Below are 9,368 nucleotides of genomic sequence, written 5' to 3'. Positions count from 1 at the left end.
CTGGAGGAAACTTTAGGGTTTTCTAGGTAAACAATCGTATCATCAACAGTGATAGTTTGACTTTCTCTTTATCAATTTGGATGCCCTTTATTTCTTTCTCTTGTCTGATTACTCTGGCTAGGACTTTTAGTACTATGTTGAAGGGGAGTAGTGAGAGTGGGCATTGTTGTCTTGTTCCAGTTCTCAGAGAGAATGCTTTCAACTTTCCCCCATTCAGTATTATGTTGGCTGTGGGTTTGTCATAGATGGCTTTTATTACTTTGAGGTACATTCCCTTTATGCCAATTTTGGTGAGAGTTCCAATCATGAAGAGAGGCTGGATTTTGTTGAATGCTTTTTCTGCATCTATTGAGATGATCATGTGATTTTTGTTTTTGATTCTGTTTATGTGGTGTATCACATTCATCTACTTGCATATGTTAAACCATCCCTACGTCCCTGGTGTGAAACCCACTTCATCATGTTGGATCATCTTTTTGATATGTTTTTGGATTTGGTTAGTTAATATTTTGTTAAGGATTTTAGCATCTATGTATATCAGGGATACTGTCTGTAGTCTTCTTCTTTGCTTATGTTCTTTCCTGGCTTGGACATTAGAGTGATACTGCCTTCATAGTATCATTTAGGGAGGGTTGCCTCTGTCTCTATCTTGTGAAATAGTGTCAGTAGGGTTGGTCGCAATTCTTCTCTGAATGTCTGGTAGAATTCTGCCATGAATCCTTCTTGTCCTGAACTTTCTTTTTGTTGGTAATTGTTAAATTACCATTTCAATCTCACTGCTTTTATTGTTCTATTCAGGGTATCTAATTCTTCCTGATTCAAGCTGGGATGATTATTTCTTTCCAGGAATTTATCCATCTCTTCTAGGTTTTCTAGTTTTTGCAAATAAAAGTGTTCATAGTATCCTTGAATGATCTTTTATATTTCTGTGATGTCAGTTGTAGTATCTCCCATTTCATTTCTTAGTGAGGTTATTTGGATTTTCTCTTTTTTTTTCTAGACTAATCTTGCTAATTATCTATCTTGTCAAAGAACCAGCTTTTTGTTTCATTCATCTTTTGTATTGTTGTTGTTGTTGTTGTTTCAATTTCATTTAGATCTGCTCTGATCTTGGTTATTTCCTTTCTTCTGCTGGGTTTGGGTTTGGTTGGTTCTTGTTTCTCTAGTTCCTTGAGGTGTGCCCTTAGATTGTCTGTTTGTGCTCTTTTAGTCTTTTTGATGTAGGTGTTTATGGCTATGAACTTTCCTCTTAGCACCAGCTTTGTTGTACACAGAGGATTTGATAGGTTTTGTCGCTATTGTCATTCAGTTTGAAGAATTTTTTAATTTCCATCTTGATTTCATTTTTGACCCAATGATCATTCAGGAGCAGATTATTTAATTTTCATGTATTTGCAAGGTTTTGAAGGTTACTTTTGGAGTTGATATCCAGTTTTATTCCACTGTGGTCTGACAGAGTGCTTGATATAACTTCAATTTTCTTAAATGTATTGAGGCGTCTTTTGTGGCTTATCATATGCTCTACCTTGGAGAAAATTCCATGCACTGTTGAATAGAATATATTTTCTGTGGTTGTTGGATGGAATGTTCTGAATATATCTGTTAAGTCCATTTTTTCCAGGGTACTGTTTAAATCCATTGTTTATTTGTTGACTTTCTGTCTTGATCACCTGTCTAGTGCTGTCAGTGGAGTAATGAAGTCCCCTACTATTATTGTGTTCCTATCTAACTCATTTCTTAGGTCCATTAGTAATTGTTTTATAAATTTAAGAGCTCCAGTGTTAGGTGCATATATGTTTAGGATTGTGATAGTTTCCTGTTGAACAAGGCCTTTTATCATTATATAATGTCCCTCTTTGTCTTTGTTAACTGCTGTTGCTTTCAAGTTTCTTTTGTCTGATATAAGAATAGCTACTCCAGCTCACTTTTGGTGTCCATTTGCATGAAATGTCTCTTTCCATCCCTTTACCTTAATTTTATGTGAGTCCTTGTGTGTTAGGTGAGTCTCTTGAAGGCAGCAGATAGTTGGTTGGTGAGTTCTAATCCATTCTGTGGTTCTGTATCTTCTAATTGGAGCATTTAGGTCACTCCCATTCAATGTTAGTATTGAGATGTGGGGTAGCATTCCATTAATTGTGCTATCTGTTGCCTATGTATTTTTGGTTTTTGTTTTTTGTTTAATTGTATTTTTCTTTTATAGGTCATGTGAGATTTATGCTTTAAAGAGGTTCTGTGTTCATGTGTTTCCAGGATTTGTTTCAAGATTTGGAGCTCCTTGTAGCAGTTCTTGTAGTGGTGGCTTGGTAGTGGTGAATTCTCACAGTATTTATTTATCTGAAAAAGACTGTATCTTTTTTTCATATATAAAGCTTAGTTTCACTGCATGCAAAATTCTTGGCTGATAATTTTTTTGTTTGAGGAGGTTGAAGATAGGGTCCCAATCCCTTCTAGCTTATAGGGTTTCTGCTGAGAAATCTGCTGTTAATCTGACAGGTTTTCCTTTATAGGTTACCTGGTGCTTTTGTCTCATAGCTCTTAAGATTCTTTCCTTCATCTTAACTTTATATAACCTGATGAAAACATGCCTAGGCAATGATCTTTTTGAGGTGAATTTCCCAGGTGTTCTTTGTGCTTCTTGTATTTGGATGTCTAAGTCTCTAGCAAGGCTGGGGAAGTTTTCTTCAATTATTCCCCCAAATATGTTTTCCAAACTTTCCGATTTATCTTCTTCTTCAAGATTGCCAATTACTCTTAGGTTTGGTTATTTAACATAATGCCTGACTTCTTGGAGGCTTTGTCTATGCTTTCTTAACTTTTTTTTGTCTTTGTTGGATTGCATTAATTCAAAGACCTCATCTTCAAGCTCTGGATTTCTTTCTTCTACTTGTTCGATTCTATTGCTGAGACTTTCCAAATCATTTTTGCATTTCTATAAGTGTGTTCATTGTTTCCTGAAGTTTTGATTGTTTTTATTTATGCTATCTATTTCATTGACTATTTCTTCCTTCACTTCTTGTATCATTTTTAAAATTTCCTTACATGAGCTTCATCTTTCTCTGGTGCCCTCCTGATTAGATTAATAACTAACCTCCTGAAATCTTTTTTTAGGCAAATCAGGGATTTCTTATTGGTTTGGATCCATTGCTAGTCAGCCTCCCAGGTGTGAAAGCAAGTATGGCTTTCCTTTTTCCCCTACTTGTGGATTCCACACACCAGATTCACACCCTCCCCCGAATTCTGGCTAGGAGACTTCTCAATGAGTTCAAGTTGTTACAAAGTTCAGCTGGAGATTTCTTTCTCCCATTGCCTTTTTCCCAGTGCCTCTAGCTGCCCTCCTGAAGGACTCCTGTGAGGTCAGGCAGAGAGTGGTTGCTAGGTTACCCAGGGAGCTCATAGGGCTTTTTCTGCTGCTTCCTCTACCCCTGTATTTTGCTCAGCTCTCTAAATTGACTCAACTCCAGGTAAGGTCAGAATTTTCTTCCCTAACCTAGACCTTCAGTCTCCCCAGTGGGGGTTTGTGTTTGGGGACGGACAATCTCCCTTTTCCACTTTCACAGTTTTGGCACTCAGAGTATCTGCATTGTCTCTCAGGTCCTGCAGGAGCAATCTGCTTCCTTCAGAGGGTCTGTGGGTCCTCTTGAGTTTCTTGATTTATTCCTGTAGTCGTCCTGGGGCAAAATTTACGATGTGAGCCTCCACACACTGCTCTGTCCATCGGAGTCAACACTGCAATCTACTCCTGCCTCCCATCTGCCATGATCTTCTAAAGAGATTTTTTGGTTTTTCTGTTTTTAGTTCTTTGAGGAATCACCACACTGTCTTCCACAATGGCTGAACTAATTTACACTTCCACTCACAGTGTATAAGCATTCAATTTCCTCCACAACCTAGTCAGCATCTGTTATTTTTTGACTTTTTAATAATAGCCATTCTTACTGGTTTGAGATGCTATCTCATTGTGGTTTTCATGTGCATTTCTCTAATGACCAGTGATGTTGAACATTTTTTCATATAATTGTTGGTTGCATGTATGTCCTCTTTTGAAAAGTGTCTGTTCATGTCCTTTTCACACTTTTTAATGGGGTTGTTTGTTTTTATTCTTAACAAGCCACCCAGCCATTCTGATTTTTAAAAATCCTACACTTTGACAAAGAGTGACTTACAGGCTCCCTTTTAAAAGAGCTATAACTTGAAAATTAGAGACCAGCTAATTCTGCTAAAAAATTGAGTAACGTTTGACAAGTTTCTTCCCCTCTCTGTACTTCACTTTCCCTGTCTATAAAGTGACATGATTATTCTCAATCAAGGTGATTATCTTAAAAATAAATAAATAATTAATTTAAAATATAAAATGAGATTCATTTAGTATTTGACACTTAAATTTTCTTCCAATGTTGACATTCTCTATTTTTCCTTCTGAAAAGCCAATTCTTTTTTCTGTATTAAGCTTAAATTTTATTTATTTATTTTTAACTATTCTTTTGGGTTCAATGGTACATGTGCAGATTTGTTATTCAGGTAAATTTCATGTCACATGTGTTGTTATACAGATTATTTCATCACCCAGGTGATACACATAGTACCTAATAGGTAGCTTTTGATCCTCACCCTTCTCCCTTCCTCCACCCACAAGTAGGCCCCCGTGTCTGTTGTTCTCCTCTTCGTGTCCATGTGTACTCAGTGTTTAGCTCCCTCTTATAAGTGAGAACATGTAGTATTTGGGATTTTGTTCCTGTATTAGTTTGCTAAGGGTAATGACCTCCAGCTCCATCCGTGTTGCTGCAAAGCACGTGATCTCATTCCTTTCTATGGCTGCATAGTATTCCATGGTATATATGTACCACTTTTTCTTTATCCTGTCTACTGCTGATGGACATTTAGGTTGATTGCATGTCTTTTCTATTGTGAATAGTGCTGCAGTGAACATAAATGTGCATGTGTGTTTATGGTAGAATGTTTTATATTTCTTTGGGTATGTACCCAGTAATGGGATTTCTGGGTCAAATGGTAATTTTTCTTTGACTTATTCGAGAAATCACCAAACTGCTTTCCACAATGACTGAACTAATTTACATTTCCACCAGCAGTGTGTTCTCTTTTCTCCTCAACCTCTCCAGCATCTATCTGTTTTTCTTTTTATCTTTTTATTTATTTATGTATTTTACTTTTTAGTAATAGCCATTCTGACTAGTGTGACATGGTATCTCATTATGGTTTTGATTTGCATTTTTCTAATGATTAGTGACGTTGAGAATTTTGTATATGCTTGTTGGCCATGTGTATGTCTTCCTTTGAAAAGTGTCTGCTCATGTCCTTTGTCCACATTTTAATGGAGTTGTTTGCTTTTTGCTTGTTGATTTGTTTAGGTTTTTTAATAGATTCTGGATATTAGACTTTTGTTGGCTGTAAAGTTTGCAAATACTTTCTCCCATTCTGTAAGTTGTCTGTTTACTCTGTTGATAGTTTCTTTTGCTGTACAGAAGCTCTTCAGTTTAATTAGATCCCATTTGTCAATTTTTGTTTTTACTGAAATTGCTTTTGGTATCTTCATCATGAAATCTTTGCCAGGTCCTATGTCCAGAATGGTATTTCCTCATTATCTGTCAGGGTTTTTTGTTTGTTTGTTTGTTTTTGTTTTTTGTTTTTGTTTTTGTTTTTGTTTTTATGGTTGTAGGTTTTACATTTAGGTCTTTAATCCTTTTTGAGTTGATTTTTGTATATGGTATAAGGAAGGGGCCCAGTTTTAATCTTCTGTATATGACTAGCCAGGTATCTCTGCACCACTTATTGAAGAGGGAGTCTTTTCTCTGTTGCTTGTTGTTGTCAAGTTTGTCAAAAATCAGATGATTATAGGTGTGTGGAATTATTTCTGGGCTCTCTCTTCTGTTCCATTGGTATATGTGTCTGTTTTTGTACCAGTATCATGCTATTTTGGTTACTGTAGCCTTTTAATATAGTTTGAAGTCAAGTAATGTGATACCTTTGTTCTTTTTGCTTAAGATTGCCTTGCGTACTCTGGCTCTTTTTCAGTTCCATATGAAACTTAAAATAGTTTATTCTATTTCTGTAAAGAATGTAATTGGTAGTTTGATAGGAATAGCATTGAATCTGTATGTTGCTTTGGGCAGTATGCCAAAAAACCAATTCTTGAAATTCTTTTTCCATACAGGAATCTTACCAACACATTCAGAGATTCAAAGAAGTATGAGTAACAGGTATCAGGAATATCCGAGTTTTTGGTGGGATTTGAGCCTTGGTCTGGCTCTCTGTTTTCCATTGTTTTGTTTGTTTGTTGTTTTGATATTGGTATCAGTGGTATTTTTCTCCCTTTATTTTTCTGCTTTGTGTCTGATTTTCCAGGTCACTACACTGTTAGCTATAATTACAATGTAGAGAATTTAAATTGGATTGGATGATAAGAATTGCAACCTAGAATTGTAATATCACTCACTTTTGAAAACCTGTGCATCTTTTCACCTAGCACTTAATGCAAATTAAAGGGTCTCTCGGTTGAAAAGCGGCATCAACTAACTTGAAATGGGCAGGAACAATTGAATGACTACTTTACCAATGAGTACTCTAAGGAAAAACACTGAAACAAAGTATTGTATTATTAGCAGTAATTGAAATGCAGTAATGAATTTTAAATATTACTGCAGGGCATTCCAGGATGAAAACTGCACTACAGTTTTGTCCAGTGTCTCATTAGGCAAGTAGCCTTATTCTCAATGCCACAGAATATGAATTAGAATAGTACAGTTGCCTTTCTGCCTTGTGTTTTCACTCTCATAGAAAACATTTATGCATACATTTATCTATATTAGCTAATAAGCATTCGGTCTATTCATCCAGCCAGTTTAATTATTTAAGACTCTATTAAAGCAAAATTCACTAATGACTAATCATAACATCTTAAATTTGGTGTTTTATAATTTACAAAAACGTTTCATCTACGTTCTCTTAATTCTCCAAAAAACTTGAGGATTGCCAATCCTTATTTACAGACAATATTTATGTAATTCTCTTTCCTTAAGTGACTTGTTCATGGTTCAACATCCAAAAGGAACAGACCCAAGACAGGAACCCTAGTCTTTTGACTCTAAATCCAGTCTTCTTTATATACTCCCACAGATTCATGAAATAATTCAGTTTAAAAATACTGGTCAAGCTCTTACTATTTGCCAGGCATGTTGCTAGGTGCTAGAACAGACACAAGAAAAAATAAGAGAAGATCTTGAACTTTTCCATGGTTATAGAGGTCATGGGTAGCATCTTTTTTTGAAAACAAAAGGATAATGTTAGACAGCATGGAAACCTTCACCATAGATACTAACAGCAGAATTGACAAATTTGAGTTTAACACTCTTGCTTCCCACATTTTAATGAAGGCACAAAACCAAATAAAGAAAAAAAAATGAGAAATTTCTCATGAAATAATTAAGATGACTATAAACTTCATTTTAGGTTTTAAGCTGTAAATTTGAGATGATCCCTAAAAATCACTGAAAACAGCAAACCATTTGCATGTACTAATAGGAATCATTCTCATCTATCTATACAGTACCTTTAAAAAACACTTTCATATAGGTTATCTCACTTGACATTGTGGAGTAATTAGGCCCACAATTACTATTCCTGTTTTACAGGTGAGAAAATTTGACTTAGGTGCCTAACCTGAAGTCACATTATAAAGAGTTGAGTTGGGAGAAGACAAAAGAGAATTAATATTAAACCCTATTTTCTATGCAATATCCTTTATCTCACTTAAACCTTCCAACAACCCTAGGAGGTAGGACCTATTGTTATCTCTATTATAGAGATAAGAAAACAGATCTATTGAGATTAAGTAACTTGATAATGGCATACAAGAAGTAAGTGCAGGAGCAGACAATGGAAACTAAGTTTAATCACGTCGATATGACTTTCTAGAACACAGGTCCTCAAATTAGTCCAGGTTACATTCTTCTACTGTATATCACAATTTATGTTTCTACTAGATAGTATTTCACATGCAATACTAGATTTAGCCTATGAACCAAAAATTGCACTATATAGCTGAGAAAGGGAAGTCTGATATGATTTTCTATTAATACTTAGTCCTCTGATGAACAATTTGGCAGTATCTTTTTGCACTAAGCTCCCAGAATCCCTTAATTGAAGTTGACTTTGGTGATGCTTAACCCACTGCACTGTAATTTTAAATTTCTTTTATTATTATTATTGTTATTATTATACTTTAAGGTCTAGGGTACATGTGCACAACATGCAGGATTGTTACATATGTATACTTGTGCCATGTTGGCGTGCTGCACACATTAACTCGTCATTTACATTAGGTATATCTCCTAATGCTATCCCTCCTCCCGCCTCCCCACATTAGGGCCCTCATGTAAAATGATGTCTCTTCCAGGTCCAGGTGATCTCACTGTTTAATTCCCACCTATGAGTGAGAAAATGCAGTGTTTGGTTTTCTGTTCTTGCTTTATTAGCCTGCTTTGAGAATGATGGTTTCCAGCCGCATCCATGTCCCTACAAAGGACACAAACTCATCCCTTTTTATGGCTGCATAGTATTCCATGGGTGTATATGTGCTTACATTTTCTTTTTTTTTTTTTTTTTTAATTTTATTTATTATTATTATACTTTAAGTTGTAGGGTATATGTGCATAATATGCAGGTTTGTTATATATGTATATTTTTGTGCCATGTTAGTCTGTTGTACCTATCAATCCTTGTCATTTACACTCAGGTATAACTCCCACAAACTCTCCTCTCCCTCATCCCCATGAGATAGGCCCTGTGTGAGTGTCTCTTCCTGGAGTCCAAGTGATCTCTGCTGTCTGCCCCACTCCATGAGTGAGAAACATGCGGTGTTTGGTTTTCTGTTCTGGTGGAGGTTTGCTAAGAATGATGGTTTCCAGCTGCATCCATGTCCCTACAAAGGGCGCAAACTCATCCTTTTATGGCTGCATAGTATTCCATGGTGTATATGTGCCACATTTTCTTAATCCAATCTGTCACTGATGGACATTTGGGTTGATTCCAAGTCTGTGCTATTGTGAATAGTGCTGCAATAAACATATGTGTGTATGTGTCTTTATAACAGCATGATTTATAATCCTTAGGGTATATACCCAGTAATGAGATGGCTGGGTAAAATGGTATTTACAGTTCTAGATCCTTGAGGAATTGCCACAGTTTTCGACGATGGTTGAACTAGTTTATGGTCCCATCAACAGTGTAAAAGTGTTCCTATTTCTCCACATCCTCTCCAGCACCTGTTGTTTCCTGACTTTTTAATGATTGCCATTCTAACTGGTGTGAGATGGTATCTCATTGTGGTTTTGATGTGCATTTCTCTGATGGCC

The sequence above is a fragment of the Papio anubis genome, chromosome X (genome assembly GCF_008728515.1).
Source record: "Papio anubis isolate 15944 chromosome X, Panubis1.0, whole genome shotgun sequence".
NCBI lineage: Eukaryota > Metazoa > Chordata > Mammalia > Primates > Cercopithecidae > Papio > Papio anubis.
The sequence above is the reverse complement of the archived record's forward strand: the minus strand, read 5'-3'. Positions refer to the sequence as shown.